The sequence below is a fragment of the Leptodactylus fuscus genome, chromosome 6, assembly GCF_031893055.1.
Source record: "Leptodactylus fuscus isolate aLepFus1 chromosome 6, aLepFus1.hap2, whole genome shotgun sequence".
Classification (NCBI taxonomy): Eukaryota; Metazoa; Chordata; class Amphibia; order Anura; family Leptodactylidae; genus Leptodactylus; species Leptodactylus fuscus.
In genome coordinates this window covers 112,991,940-113,008,448 of record NC_134270.1, presented here as the reverse complement: position 1 = coordinate 113,008,448, position 16,509 = coordinate 112,991,940, and the positions used below count along the sequence as shown (strand labels likewise).

Sequence of the window (16,509 nt, the reverse complement as noted above, 5' to 3'; positions counted from 1 at the left end):
CTTCCATATATTTACATTTTCTTCCGAATAATTTAGTGTTGTCGTCTCCTTGTAGTCCCCTCTGGATTCTCTCAGTGATGTACATGTAGCTATTATTCCCTAAAACTTCTGATATTCTATAGGAATAGTTATCAGTGAGGGTCTGGTCACCTCCTGTGCTGTCCCCCTCCAGCTCTGACCTGCTGTATTGCTGCTCAGATGAATGGACTGTATACCACCCTCTCCGCTATCCGAGGACAGTCAGTGACACCCAGGCTAGGGTCACATCTGCACACGGGTCTCTGTCGTTCAGGTTGAGACATAGACTATAATGGAGTTTGTTGGATGTCCGCCGGTTATATACTGAAACTAGAGGAGAGAAAAGTCCTCTGCACAGGACTTTTATCTCCAATGATTTTGCGGGTTTTTTGCGGCAGAGTCTTCAATAGAATCTCCAGCACAGGTGTGAACCTAGCCTAAGACTGCTGGTTTCAGTATATAAAAAACAATGGAAACCCGACAGAACCCGGTACGGTCTATGGGGTCTGCAGGAAACTGCTGTTTTAGCGAGTGGGCTCTTCAGTCATTCAGGGCACCCAGCGGACCAGAAAGATGGAGAGCGTGCCGCAAGTGTGAACCTAGCCTTTTATGAAAGACTCAGTAGAGGACTATGGACTTAACGACTTGTCTGATATAAGGGATGCGCAACTAGTTTATACAGTGGACTAGGGGCATAGCTATAAGGGGTGCAGTGGTAGCAGACTCTAAGGCGGCTCCATAACACATAAAATATACTACCTTTCTAAATGGCACATGGTTTGCAAGATTTTGCAGTGGGCCTGCCATTTTGGGGGTGGTTTTTTTTGTAGAGATTTGCTGCTTGGGGCCTTAACCTTAAAGGGGGGCATGTCAGAGAAACCCTCTGGATAGGGTCTGAAGATTCACAAATTTAAGGTGGCTATGGCCTATGAATCTCTTCCAAGTTTAGTCCTTAATTTTACATAATGTTTGTGGTTTCATCACTTTGGGGTTCTGGAATGTCTGACATGTTAGATGAGGCGGATTTCCCCCTTAATTTTCCTTGATGGCACATACCATGTTTTAGATTAAAGGGTACCTTTTGAAGTATTTTTTTCACTCTAAACTGGTACCAGCATCAGATTTCCAATGGTGCCCCCCACTAAGCTTTCTGTTGCTGAAAAGTCAAGTTCTATGCTTTAAAAACCTTATATCAGCATATGCAAATGTATCCTAACTAATCTTAGGGGCGGGGAAAGGCTTCATGTAGTCAAGCAGTCATTGCGTTCAGTCACACCTTGTGAGGCTGACATCCAACAGTGAGGAACATGCCAATCAGGCCACACAGGGTATCATTTAGTACCATGACTGTGTGACTAGATGAAGCTGCTCACCCTCTCTATGACTAGTAAAGGTAAACAGGAGAGGTCATTATAGGATGCTGCACACAATGGGACCAGTTTGGGGTGGACAGGTTCCCTTTAAATATTAATTTATGGAACTTGTGATGGGTAGACAATAGGAAAGCTTTACCTCTGTGGTCTCCGGTAGTGGATGTGCTGATTGTTGGTTACACATGATTGACAATTCCAATTGGCATAAGGAATTATGATCAGTTCAGCATTTATTAGGAAACTTGTTGAATTCTTTCCATTAACCCTGTAGTAGCCTCAATACTATGGCTATTATAGGGGTAGAGTGCAAACCTGTGACCATTATGGAGAAAATGGGGCACCAGGCGCTGTCACTGATCAAATCCACTGACTAGTGACAGATTATTTTTATAGAATAATAGAAGACTTCTCATTCTCATCTCGCTAGATGATATGTTTTCTCTTACATGGTGACACCATCTGTATCTTTCCCTCTAAAGCCCTACCGAAGACTTTGGTATATAACTTCTTTTATTTCTTGCTTTATGAATTTGCACAAAATAGATGACAGATTTGTTACAAGATAAGAATTCCAACATGTACTATCTACTTGTTCCCTGGGATTGTTGAGTATTGTATTGGAAAAACCATTCTGATGTAAAGCAGTTGACTATAATACCAAGTTTATATGAAATCCAGAATATTTCCCAGCATTCCTCAGTTGGAAATTCACACTAAAAACTGATTTCAGCCAACGAACAGCCATGAAGATGCCGTGAGCATTCAGTAGTTGTCCAAAAATATTAATATTTAGTATGATCATCTGATTTTGGCCGATCATTAGCGAACTTGCACAGCCTCACTTGGGCAGATTTATGAATTTCTCTATGTTAGAAAACTGGCATAGAAGGATGATATTGGGGCGCACTTCTGGCACAGTTCCCTTTTTTGCGATAAACATGCGCCACATCCCCTGTTCCACACTTCATTCAGCACATTGTGTGAACATGGGTAGAGCGGGCCAAGGAGGGGGACGCCTCTACTCAACAGATTCGTTATAACTCATGCCACTTTTTCTTTCCCAGATTTCCATTTGGGCGCAGGTAAGTCCGACTGACTTATGAAGAGGCCTTCGCTTATTCAGAAATCTCATGTTCCCTGTTCTTGTTGGAGCCTTTATTAAGACTGGAATATGATATACCAATCTTACTAAATGTTGCTTGCTATATTTCACTTATGCGGTTTATCCATCGACCTTAGCGTTAGTATTGGGGTTGCAATGGTATTTATCATAACCAGCCTGTATACATGGAAATGGCACAGGATACTTTGGCATTATAGATAGGCAGAAGTTGTTATGACATATTCTGTCATTTGCACTTTAGATAGGGAGGGTTCTTGGTGGGAACAACATCCCCATGGTGGGGATATGGATTGGGCTTGTCAAGATGACAATCTCTTTAAGTACTGTACTTGTTTGATGATGGGAATAGTAAATCTCAATAATCTGATCTGGTTGTTTTTGTCATGGTAATGGTTTACATCCTTACAGCGCTTAGGGCACATTCTTTGGAGATTTGCTCATTTGACTGTCAAAACAATCATATTGTATAATTCCAGTGTGTAAAACCAATGCACTGCGTTCATTCTCCCAGGAGTATAAGAATGAGATCAGGAGACTCTGAATTCCAGGAGAGGCGTCTCGATTCAATACATCAGAAATTGTTCTCCCAGGAATGTGGAAGTTTGGAGAAAATAGTTTCAATGTATGATCTGTGTCTGACAGTACTGCAGTCCATGGGGCCCGGATACAGTGTCAAAGGTTTACATCTCTGAAATGTGTTCAGTGTTAATCCAGAATAAGAGAGAACAGGAGGCTATAATATAAGGGGCTGTTGGACGTAATCCTCACAATTTGGCCTCTTGATCCATCCTTTGATGATTGGGATGTTGAAGGACTACTGTGGTCACAAGTGGTTTCTTTTTCCTTACTAAAAATAAGGGACAACTTTGCTGGTATTTAGACCAGTTGGACACCCTTTTATCAGGGGACCCTTCAAAAACTGATTGTCTCAAACAGAAGACCCTGCACAGAACACAACATCTTAAAGGGTTTATCTACAATTATTGTAATGTGCTCTTTTTTCATTGGTTCATCACTCAGATCCCCATGGATAACATTCATTACCTAATATTATCATTGTTTTGAAGTCTGATTCTTCTCAGGAACAAGTGACCATATCAGAGTACAATGTTTCCTTCCCCTCTAGTTTTAAATTGCAGCGCTACTACATTTGACATTTGCTTTGGAAAGCTCATCAATGGAAGATATAGGGGAATCAATATCCAGGACCCCCATTGATCAGCAGTTTGAAGAGACTGCATGTATTCATTTAACAGTAGAGCTGCTCACGGGCCATGTGATTAAGTAACATGACCTGATATGGCCTATGTTTACATTACTTCAAATACCATAATGCTGTAAACCTAGTAGCAGCTATTCTGCCTGTTGTAGCCATGTCACATTCACTTTCAGCCCCCAACAAACATTTGATCTGCAGGTGTTCCAAGAGTTGTACCCCCACTGATCAGATGTTAAAGGGGTTTTCTGTTTTGTTTTGTTTTTAACAAGGTCAGTTAGTGCTAATAATGGATTAATAAGTGCACCCAAACAATTTTAGTAGTGTTTTGAGTGACTTCAGGGTTTCTCTGAGAGCTTCCTCTGCATTTGTTTACATGGGTAGCTTCCTGCTCTTTTATCCTACATCTACCATGATGCATTGCTCTTCACTCAGATCCCCCTCCCTCTTTCACACCCCCTCCTGGTTTTCCTAGCTAGCTCGCCCACTACTAGCCCTTCCTAACCAACTATCTCAGCCCACTGCCCCATCTCATCATACTTACCTGTCTTCCTGTCCTGATCTTCTGGGCACAGGACATTACTTCCATCCGTGCAGCCAGCTCCTTTTCCTGTTGACATCTGCCTGCGCCTGGGATTGTAATGAAATATTTAAGTCTGGGAATTGTATTGTTTCATAGATCAAATCTAGTGTGTAGTGATCAGTTAAACCAGTGTGTATTGGTCATGTTACGTCTGTTCTTTTTTGCTTTGCTTATACCACAGTGCATGTCTTAAGTGCCTGGAGAATTGAATGGATACCTGAAGCATCTCATACACAGTAGATAATTGACAGCCGAACCTGCTGAATTTGGTTGGACCGCAGATGTGTATGGAAGCCTCCTTACTCTTCTGCGTACTAGAGATAAGGGTCAGATAGTTAAGAGTTCAACTAAAGATAAAGATTGGGCTGTTGGATCATTTCACAAGGATAAGCCATAATGAGTAAGAGAGGGATCTGGAAGTAGCTTATGCCTTTTTCCCATTCAGAACATGTATTGCTTGGCCGAGCTGAGCTAACATGTGTATGGGGGGGGGAAATCAGGGAAGGTATTTCTTGGCCGAGCTGAGCTAACATGGGGGGGGGGGGGATCAGGGAAGATAAGTGTTAGCCCAACACATGTGAAAGTAAATTTTTCAGCTATAACCACAGTGCATGCTTACCCTTGGAGCAATGGTAGCAGTCATTTTGTAGTCAACTAATTTATGCACAGATGTCAAGAAGAGGAGGAGCTGGATCCTCTGTAGGCAGTGATATTTTGTGCCTAGAAGATCCGGACAGGAAGACAGATAAGTATGATGGAAGGGGTAGTATTGGTGACATTGTGTCATAAAATGTGGCTGGGATGGTCATATGCCCACCCCAGCGATCTGGGTAAATATTCATTTTTGGTAAAGATAATAGGTTAGACGTTAGGCGGGGGGAAAGGTGTTTAGTTTGGTGTAAAAACATTGTTTTATCCCAGACAACCCCTTTAATGGTGTATCCCAGTGCTGGGGAGTCAGGGCCAGTTTTTGATGGAGTTGGAGTCAGACTAAAGTTGCTGAAAAATGATTGATTTATATTGTATAATGAATTAGTTGCATATTTACCATCATAAGAATTCAATCATTTTTTTGTGAATTAGAGGAGCTTTACTGCTTCGGCCTGACCATGACTGTCAGCCATTTATGAAAGAATCGGAGTCAGGCTGTGGAAAAATAGTGGTGTGACCTTCTGACTCCGCAGCCCAGGCCTATCCTAGTTATAGGATACATTCTCCTGTTAATGCATTCTCAGACGACATATTTTGTTGTAGAGGCTAGCTTTTTTTTCTTGTTATGATTATTTCTTTTTAACCCTTGACTTTCCAACACAATAGTGGGTTGTTTTCATGCCTGGGGCAATGTTCTTACTGTAGCTGCCATGTATTGCAGTAGTATAACTTTGTGTGCGTTCTGTTTATTGTGAAAGCACAGAGCGAGTCTATTTTGATCACACGCCACAATAGCTTCTATTAAGCAGGGCAAAGGAACGAGGAAGTGGGGCTAATTATGGAGACTTGAGAGAACCCCCCACAGTGCCATGCTCCTTGGCATAATATAGAACAAAAGAGGCATTCTCTTCAGGGGACTGGAAGGGGATGTTATGACATTGCAATTACGTTGAATCATAATTCAGAATACAGTTAAACATGGCATTAGCCATATATAGAAATAGTGTGGGTTAATGGGAAAAGGGGCAAAAAACCCTCTCCACGGAATGCATTCATTTTAGATTTTGGTAGAAACCAGTAAGGGGATCTAAAAACATCAGATGCTATTCAGGGTGCCCTCACAATGACTTATCATATAAGAAGATTCACTCACATACTTGTTTTGTAGGAACTAGACAGCAACGTTGTTCCTATCATCTTGGACAACAGGTCTTCTGTAGATGTAAGCTTGCTCATATCCGTCTGTCTCTTCATGTAATCCCAGACAAACTCAGTGATGTGGGTACGATATCATGACTTATAGAACCCCTCCTACAAAAAGTGGTCACGCCAAATATTGATTTGATCTAGATTTCTCTTATGTTCATTCACTTAGTTTATTCTTGTCAATTAACAAAACTATTTTCCAGGACTATGGCGACAGTAGGCCAAATCACCGACTTCTCCTCTATTTTTCCACGGCCTGATTTCGACTTGTGGTCCGCCAGTGATTGAATTCCTATGAAAATAAGTATGTAAGAAAACTGCGCCTAATAAATACAACAATAAAAATTGAATAAAACAGTATTATTAACTACAGTATTTGATTTTGAAGTCAGTCTGTAACATTTTTTTTACTCCACTCAAAATCGGTCCCTACTCAGACTCGGCAGACCTGCTGGTAACACTTCTGTTTCTGAAAGCATTCAGATTCTGCCGCAGTTTTCCATACCTGCCATTTGCACAGTACTATACAACAACCTCCACCATGTACCCTCACTCTCTTGAGGTACTTGAGATCTTATTTAAGTCAGTTCTTAACAATAGTTTAGAATCCAGAAGGAAGTATTGTTATTTCTCTTTTAAGCTAGTATATGTAATAGGTCCACCCTCGCTTACTATACCTATGGTCTGTAAACCAACCCCTGCTTATTTTAACTATAGAACATGCCCATCGCCCCGGCTCAGTAGAACTGTCGGCTATGGCCTTTTTTTTGATGGTACTTGGTGAGCACTATCCTGTCTCAGCTCTACACCAGTACTATGGTACTTGTCACTGAGATCACTTGTCTTTCATTCAGATAACACCCCCAGACTTCCTGATGCTTCAGCTCAAGGTTACATGATGGAGCTAATTCATATCCCCTAGCTACTTTAAGTCGCTCCCACGCAGTAGTTGTTAAATTAACCCCATAGGAGTTTCTGGAAATCTGTGCAGTCTGCTCTGCAAGCCCTGTCTTCAAAGATGCAATTACTCTTTAAGAGAGAAAAAATCCTGTCTTCATCAGCAGAAGGAATATTATGTTGCAAGGCAATTATACTTTAGTGCTGGGATTGCAATGAAATATTTAAGTCCAGGCATTGTATTGCTTTTCCTGTGTGATAGCCTTTTGGCCTACTTTAGATCAAATCTAGTGTGTAGTGATCAGTTAAACCAGTGTGTATTGGCCATGTTACATCTGTTCTTTTCTGCTTTGCTGATACCACGGTGCATGTCTTAAGTGCCTGGAGAATTGAATGGATACCTGAAGCATCTCATACACAGTAGATAATTGACAGCCGAACCAAGTGAATTTGTATTGAAACCTCCTTACTCTTCTGCGGTGGAAAATGCTACTAGAGATGAGGGTCAGATCAGAGTTCAACTAAAGATAAAGATTGGGCTATTGGATCATTTCACGAGCACGAGAGGTATCTGGACCTATCTCATTCCCCTCTCCCGTGCTGAGACGACCTAGCATGTGCTTGGGGGAAGGGGGTCAGGAAAGATAACTGTTAGCCATACACATAGGATAGTAATTATTAAGCTATCACCACAGCTATCACACCTTGTTTACCCTTGGAACAATGGTTGCAGTCATTTTGTAGTCAATTCATGCATAGTGTATATTCCATCGTGGAGAAATGCTCACAGTATATGAGGGAATTGTCTTTACAATGAACTGCCTTATCTAAGAGCCTCCATGACAGATGGAATGGAGCTGAGATCTGTGATATATAGGTGGATTTCTGAATAAAAATCAGAGTAAATCCTGACATTTCTACTAGGAGACAGTGGGAGTCCATCTTACCTACTGACAAAGTGCTAGACAGCTTTCACTGTATTAGTGTCTATCACTGTCTGGGGGCAGAATAGTCAGGACTCTCACTGTCTGTCCTAGGAGTCCTGCCAGGATTTACTCTGCTTTTTACTCCCAAATCCATCTCCAAATCATATCACAGAGCCAAGTTTCTCTCACTCTACCATTTGCTGTTCTTAAAGGGATCCTATCATTGGATACCATTTTTTTCTGACTAACACGTAGGAATAGCCTTAAGAAAGGCTATTCTTCTCCTACCTTTAGATGTCTTTGCTGTGACGCCGTTCGGTATAAATCCTGTTTTTCTTCAGTATGCAAATGAGTTATCTCGCAGCACTGAGGGTGTCCCCAATGCTGCGAGAGAACTCTCCAGCGCCGCCTCTATCTTCTTCTGGAACGGCCTCTTCCTGTGTTGTCTTCCATCCTGGGTTCCAATCTTCTAAGCATGCGCAGTCGGCTCTGCCATCGGGCCTCAGGCAGAGCCAACTGCGCGTGCCCCACGGCCACAAGAAAATGGCCGCTTACACCAGCTTACTGTGTAAGCGGCCACAAGAAAATTGCCGCTTACACCAGCTTACTGTGTAAGCGGCCACAAGAAAATGGCCGCTTACACAGCTTACTGTGTAAGTGGCCATTTTCTTGTGGCCGCAGGACATGTGCAGTTGGCTCTGCCTGAGGCCCGATGCCTAGAAGATTGAAACCCAGGACGGAAGAAGACACAGGAAGAGGGCGTTCCAGAAGAAGATAGAGGCGGCGCTGGAGAGTTCTCTCACAGCATTGGGGTCGCCCCCAGTGCTGCAAGAGAACTTATTTGCAAACCAAAGAAAACCCAGATTCCTACCGAACGGCGACGCGGTGAAGACATCTAAAGTTAGTACTACTAGACAATAATACTAGATAAATCCTGGGTACAAAAGTAGTGTTGATTTTGGTGAATAAAATGTAGACCCATCCAGAACACATCTTGTTGAAAAGGAGCATGAAAATTGCATTATTAATTTATTCATGCTGTTATAACTCCGCTATTGAAAAAACCCTCCCTGGACCCATCCTGTGCTGCTAACTATCGACCCGTCTCTAACCTCCCCTTCATCTCTAAACTCTTGGAACGCCTGGTCTATTCTCGTTTAATCCGCTATCTCTCTGCTAACTCTCTGCTTGACCCCTTACAATCTGGTTTCCGTGCTCTGCACTCTACTGAAACGGCTCTCACAAAAGTCTCCAATGATCTCCTAATGGCTAAATCCAATGGTGACTTCTCTCTTCTTATTCTTCTGGACCTCTCTGCAGCTTTTGACACTGTTGACCATCATCTCCTCCTTACTATGCTCCGCTCAGTCGGCCTCATGGACACTGCGCTCTTCTGGTTCTCCTCTTATCTCTCAGACCGCACTTTCAGTGTATCATTTGCGGGCTCTGTTTCTTCCCCTCTTTCCCTTGCTGTTGGGGTTCCTCAGGGCTCGGTCCTAGGCCCCCTGCTCTTTTCTCTCTAGACATCCCCCATTGGACAAACCATAGCCAGATTTGGCTTCAGGTACCATCTTTATGCTGATGACACCCAATTATACACATCTTCCCGTGACATCACCCCTGCACTCATACAGAACACCAGTGACTGTCTCTCTGCTGTCTCAAATATCATGTCCTCACTCTACCTGAAACTAAATCTCTCTAAGACTGAACTACTACCGTTTCTACCATCTAACAGATCTGTCCCTGATATATCCATTGCAGTCTCAGGCCTTACTATAACTCCTAGGCAGCAGGCCCGCTGACTCGGGGTCGTGTTTCACGCAGACCTTTCCTTCACCCCTCATATTGAATCACTCGCACGTTCATGTCACCTCCACCTCAAAAACATCTCCAGATTACGCCCTTTCCTTACAAGAGATACATTAAAGACACTTATTGTTTCTCTGATTCATTCTCGCCTTGACTACTGTAACTCCTTACTAATCGGTCTTCCTCTCACTAAACTCTCCCCTCTACAATCTATTCTGAATGCAGCGGCAAGGCTCATCTATCAGGCTAGACGCTATAGCGATGCCTCAGGTCTGTGCCAGTCACTACATTGGCTGCCTATTCATTATAGAATAAAATATAAAGTTATCACCCTCATCCACAAGGCTCTCCATAATGCCGCACTTCCATACATTTCCTCCCTCATCTCTGTCTACCTCCCAACCCGTGCTCTCCGCTCACTCAATGACCTAACACTTACATCCTCTATTATCAGAACCTCCCACGCTCGTATACAAGACTTCTCCCGAGCTGCACCACTTCTCTGGAATGCTCTACCCCGGACAATCAGATTAACTCCCAATTTCTACAGTTTCAAATGCAAACTAAAGACACATCTTTTCAGACAGGCCTATCACAATGTCTAACGTAAACCCTTAACCCTCCTCTGTCCCCGCTCCCACATTTCCCCACATGATATGATGTCATCTCATGCTAACTTTCTGTCCAAGCTCCATCCACATGTTACAGAACACGACTGTCGACGGCTCATAAAGTCTTATGTTTATGTAATGACAGTCACTTCTATTACAAAAGTGTCTGACCTCTGCATAAGCAATACCGCCCCTGCTACCTCTTGTGTCACCCCCTCTACCTCATAGATTGTAAGCTCTTGCGAGCAGGGCCCTCAGTGCCATTGTGTGAAATGACTTTCTTTGTAATGTATCTTTCTGTCTGTATTTGAACCCTACAAATTGTACAGCGCTGCGGAATATGTTGGCGCTATATAAATAAAATTTATTATTATTATTTATACATGTTCAGATGGAACAAGAGGTAAATGACATTGCGTTCCTGACTTACAGTTGGAGGAGTCTAACAATTGGTTGTCTCTTCTTAGTTTCTATTTCTGGTTTTGTAAGATTCCAGGTTTAGGTTTCGTTGCAGTCCTGTGGGGAACGGGTGCTAGACTAACAGATGTGAGAGTAAAGTAAAACTCTGTTAATCTAAAATGAAATGCCAAAATCCTTACATCTAGTGGCCCTTCAAAGTTATACAATTCATATCCCTAGTATGGCTGACTAAAGTTTGGGGTGTCCTTTTAGAAAGCTCCATACAATCCTGGTTTGAAGGCAATCCTACCAGAAATACCTATATCCTCGTGTGGCCCAGCGCACATCCATGTTCTTCTGACATGCCTGTAATTACACGGGATAATTACGCATCTAAAGTGTGTTATTAGGTACAGTATACTAGAAACTTAGAACAAAGTGATATTATTAGCGCACAATTACTCATCCCTGACTTGTCACTTGTGCTACAAGCTGGCATGTGCTGTGGTAGTAGGAAGATAAAGGCACCCAGAAGCTTCCAATACATTTACCTTCTGTCAGCAGAGATGACTCTTGTGCTCCGTGGACTGCGACAGGACAAGCTGCTATGGCAAAGAGGCCAAAATGCCAGATCCTCTACTTGTTGCCATAATCATATAAAGTGTTAATTTGTTTAAAGTGCATTTGAGGTTTCACCAGTATCCATCCATTTTTTTTTTTCATTCTTGTATACCATACAAAATAAAAATTACCGTGACCAAGAGTGAAAACTATTTTTGTCCAGGAATGCCGCGATTTGCCCGCGGCTGAAACGCCGCGAGAAAATTGCAGCGTTATACAGTAACTGCAAAGTGGATGAGATTCTATCTCATTCCCACTTTGCAGTAAAAACCGCAGCGTGGACACGCTGCGATTTCCAAAACCGGCGTGGTTTTGGAAATCACAGCATGTCAATTATACCTACGGAAACACCAGCGGTTTCCTCATAGGTATAATTGTAACAGAAAACTTTGTAAACTTTCTGTCTAAAGCACTGCGGGAAGAACCGCGATGCATTGCCACCTCTGTTTTTCCCGCACCACTTTAAGGCTCTATTAAGGCTTTAGCCTTAATGGTGAAGGAAACCGATCTCCTTATTAATATATATTATAAAGTTTCTTAGTCACATGCCTTATTCATATACACAAAGTGTTTATAACTGGATGTACACTTTACATGGGCACTGATATTTCAACATATTTAGTATGAACTAGCCTTTGCCCGCGACTTAGTCTGCGGGTTGTTGGCGTCAATGATCCACCTATATTCAGCAAATTGCTGCCGTCAATGGTTTGCCTGCTCCGGCTCTCAAGCTGTCCTGCTGCTGAACTTGTTCCTCACCGTGCCTGTGATTGTTCCGGCATCTCAGCAGCTCGCTGGGGCGTCATATAATGAGCGTGTTGGCATTGCTGATCCGCCTTCTCCGGCGTTTCAGCAGCTGTCAAGCTGGCCTGCTGCTGAACTTGTTCCTTGCACCATACCTGTGATTGTTCCGGCATCTCAGCAGCTCGCTGGAACGCCATATGAGTGTGTTGTTAGTGTCGATGATCCCCCTCAGCTCAGCTTGAGGAGAAGTCTGTGGCTTCTGGCTACCTTCATAGCTCTCTTTGTTTGCAACAAATTAGATTTTCTTTTTCATGGCATGTTTAAAATTTAGGACAGCACTAAATTCTATTTTCATGCGATGCTGATTACTAAATTAGGACTGGTCTCTGTAGTATCTCAATGTTGGCTTTTATCTACAGTATTAAAGGGACTGCATAATGCAGTATCCCCAAAGGTTCTGATCTAAGGGTTGGCAGAAGTGTGTAAAAGCTACTGGAAGGACATATGTGTACGATGCAAGGAGCACTGGGAGCGTTGATGGCTGATGGTACCGCCTGGATGTACTTGTTGGTAATGGTAATTCTGTACTAGCTTTAGAGGCAAAGGTTAGACCACGGCTTTATAGCATGGCCAGTTATGTACACAGTATTTCTGTGAGCAGTAATACAAAATCATAAGTGAATTATAAACCTACGGTGTATATACAGTAAATATGGTTGTTCCCTTTATTTTCTACTCTATTTCCTTCAGTTTCTGCATGTGGTCAGTAAAAGAATATTCATGTTTTGTAGGCCAGCTTCTTATGTCTGAAGAAGTGCTTATATGGGATTACTAGCTGTAACAGGCAATGAAGAAGGTTGGATGTGGACAGAAAATCAATAAACCATTGTAAGAAAATATCCAGCCAGAAAGAAACAAATCTCACACAGTATGTTTCAGACTGGTCCATTGTTTTAATCATGACATGCCACTTGTGAACTTAGGGGAACATGTTATGCAACCCAAACTGAAAAAAGTTTTTTATTTAAAGTGTATCTCCAGTTTGAAACAATGTTTCATAAATGAATAGTACAGTTTAACATATGAAACCTTGTAATATATTGTATTGAAGAAATAGGTTTTCTCTCCACTTTGTGGGCTGAGTTACTTTCTTCATATTAGTCTATGATGAGGAGAGGGGGAACGAAAAGACTCAAATAATTGCTGATTGTATACTCAACAATTCTGAAGTATTTTAACACTGCTAGGTGTGTAGCTAAGAGGCTACTAGTGCACAGATTGAGGCAATAAATCAATTAAAGAGGACCTTTCACCACTTCAGGCCTGTGCAGCTTTCTGCGCCATGTTATAGATGCAGCTGCACAGACTCTGGTGCACTTTGAATTATGTCTGTAGCCCCTCTCGTTTTGGAGCTCTGAGCCCCGTTAATTCTGGCGCCCTGTATGTTAAAGGCTTCACTGTCAGAAGGGCGTTTCTGACAATGAAGAAAGCAGCTGCTTCAGTAACACTGTCCAACCTGCTTCTGCTGTGTGATCTAGTGAGTTCTCGTGAGATCAGGCAGTCCTCTCTTCACAAGGCTGCACAGAAGATCCGGAGAAGCGATCCAGGCCGTGTATTGAAGTGGATGAAAGAGAACTTCACTGACATTGCCACAGGTAAGTAAAGAAACCCCTAATCAATGAGGATAAGTGCCCAGTACACCTTGTGGACTTAGGTCTAGCCCCTATACAACCAGCATTAACCCCTATAGCCCCTAGGCAACCAGCATTAACCCCTATGCAAAGAGCAGTATCCCCTATAGAGGGGTTAATGCTCGTTGCATAGGGGCTATTATGGGTTAATGCTCGTTGCCTAGGGGCTATAGGGGTTAATGTTCGTTGTATAGGGGGATACTGCTCATTGCCCTTTCTGAGCACCATTCCAAAGTGATTGCAACCTTATTGTTCCACTCATATAGGACCATAGGTAGACAATAGAAAGAGGTAATTAGAAGAGCTAACCAAGTCAAGGTATTTTGGATTCTATTGTTTTCCAGGAAAGTTGAATTTGACCATTGCATTTTTTCTAAGAATAGGTTGTAAAGGAGAAAAACATGACCGCTTTCTTCCAAAAAACAGCACTACTTCTGTCCACAGGTTGTATACACTCACCGGCCACTTTATTAGGTACACCATGCTAGTAACGGGTTGGACCCCCTTTTGCCTTCAGAACTGCCTCAATTCTTCGTGGCATAGATTCAACAAGGTGCTGGAAGCATTCCTCAGAGATTTTGGTCCATATTGACATGATGGCATCACACAGTTGCCGCAGATTTGTCGGCTGCACATCCATGATGCGAATCTCCCGTTCCACCACATCCCAAAGATGCTCTATTGGATTGAGATCTGGTGACTGTGGAGGCCATTGGAGTACAGTGAACTCATTGTCATGTTCAAGAAACCAGTCTGAGATGATGCAGCTTTATGACATGGCGCATTATCCTGCTGAAAGTAGCCATCAGATGTTGGGTACATTGTGGTCATAAAGGGATGGACATGGTCAGCAACAATACTCAGGTAGGCTTTGGCGTTGCAACGATGCTCAATTGGTACCAAGGGGCCCAAAGAGTGCCAAGAAAATATTCCCCACACCATGACACCACCACCACCAGCCTGAACCGTTGATACAAGGCAGGATGGATCCATGCTTTCATGTTGTTGACGCCAAATTCTGACCCTACCATCTGAATGTCGCAGCAGAAATCGAGACTCATCAGACCAGGCAACATTTTTCCAATCTTCAATTGTCCAATTTCGATGAGCTTGTGCAAATTGTAGCCTCAGTTTCCTGTTCTTAGCTGAAAGGAGTGGCACCCGGTGTGGTCTTCTGCTGCTGTAGCCCATCTGCCTCAAAGTTCGACGTACTGTGCGTTCAGAGATGCTCTTCTGGCTACCTTGGTTGTAACGGGTGGCTATTTGAGTCACTGTTGCCTTTCTATCAGCTCGAACCAGTCTGGCCATTCTCCTCTGACCTCTGGCATCAACAACGCATTTCCGCCCACAGAACTGCCGCTCACTGGATGTTTTTTCTTTTTCGGACCATTCTCTGTAAACCCTAGAGATGGTTGTGCGTGAAAATCCCAGTAGATCAGCAGTTTCTGAAATACTCAGACCAGCCCTTCTGGCACCAACAACCATGCCACGTTCAAAGGCACTCAAATCACCTTTCTTCCCCATACTGATGCTCGGTTTGAACTGCAGGAGATTGTCTTGACCATGTCTGCATGCCTAAATGCACTGAGTTGCCGCCATGTGATTGGCTGATTAGAAATTAAGTGTTAACGAGCAGTTGGACAGGTGTACCTAATAAAGTGGCCGGTGAGTGTATACCATGGTATCTCCACCCTGTTTTCTTGAATGGAGCTCCAGACACAGACCTTGGAAGGTGTGGTGATGGGTTTGGGAGCAGACAATTTCTTCTAATCTTGTACAATTTCTTTAGTACTAGTCTTTTTGTCTGACCTCTCTTGAGAATGCCCTTTATACTTTATTGTCTATGAATATTTTCACTAGATATGTAATCTCTTATAATTCTAAAAGCTGGACAATTGTGCCCTTTCTCTGCCATGCTGCCTGTTTTGTGTCTGTGCTGCGGCTCACCAGCTGTTGCCATTATTTTGCCCACTTATGACAACTGCTACCCGTCCTGTTGTGGGTTCAGGAACAGAGCAGAGACTAGAAGTATGTTTATTCCTCTCTGGGAAAACAAGATGTTTGTGTATAGCGCTGTTAGCTGATGTGAGTGGAAGCAGCTGTTGTTTTCTCATTTATCACATAATAATCTTTTGTGCTGGTTCCACGAAGCCAAATGCTTATCCTAACTGTTCCCACAATGCATTTATATGTAACTGGCTACTTGAGCCGTGTTCTGCTTCTCTTCTTGGTGTGATACTTATGTCTGCATTATGCGGGTGTGTTTCCATCTTCAGGGTGCTGCCACCTGGTGCTCCTGGCTACAATCATTTACTGCAAATTTCCAGGACACACCTGTAGTTTGTGCGAAGTAGTGGCAAGTACAGATGCAGCCTGTAGTCAGTAGTGTACATATGTGGCTGCTATTTGCTGGGATGCATCGGTATTTGCCATAGCTTCACACCGGGAAGTACAGATGCATCCTGACAGTTAGTAGTAAATAAATCCTTCCGGGAGCAATGGGTGGATCTTGCACGCAGTGGATCAAAAGTAGGTCTAAAGTACAGGAGGAAACTATTACGTCCCGCTCTTTGCGATCTCAGCCTGTTAGGTTCAGGCACGGAATGTCAGTACGGCATTTGGCGCATGAATCATCTGA

At 43.0% G+C, this 16,509-nt stretch overlaps 1 protein-coding gene across 1 annotated transcript in view; it reads left to right on the top strand.

The window, feature by feature from the left end:
* The window catches only part of PKIG (cAMP-dependent protein kinase inhibitor gamma), a 91,117-nt gene that overhangs the window by 272 nt on the left and 74,336 nt on the right, over nt 1-16,509 (top strand). The window lies entirely within an intron of this gene.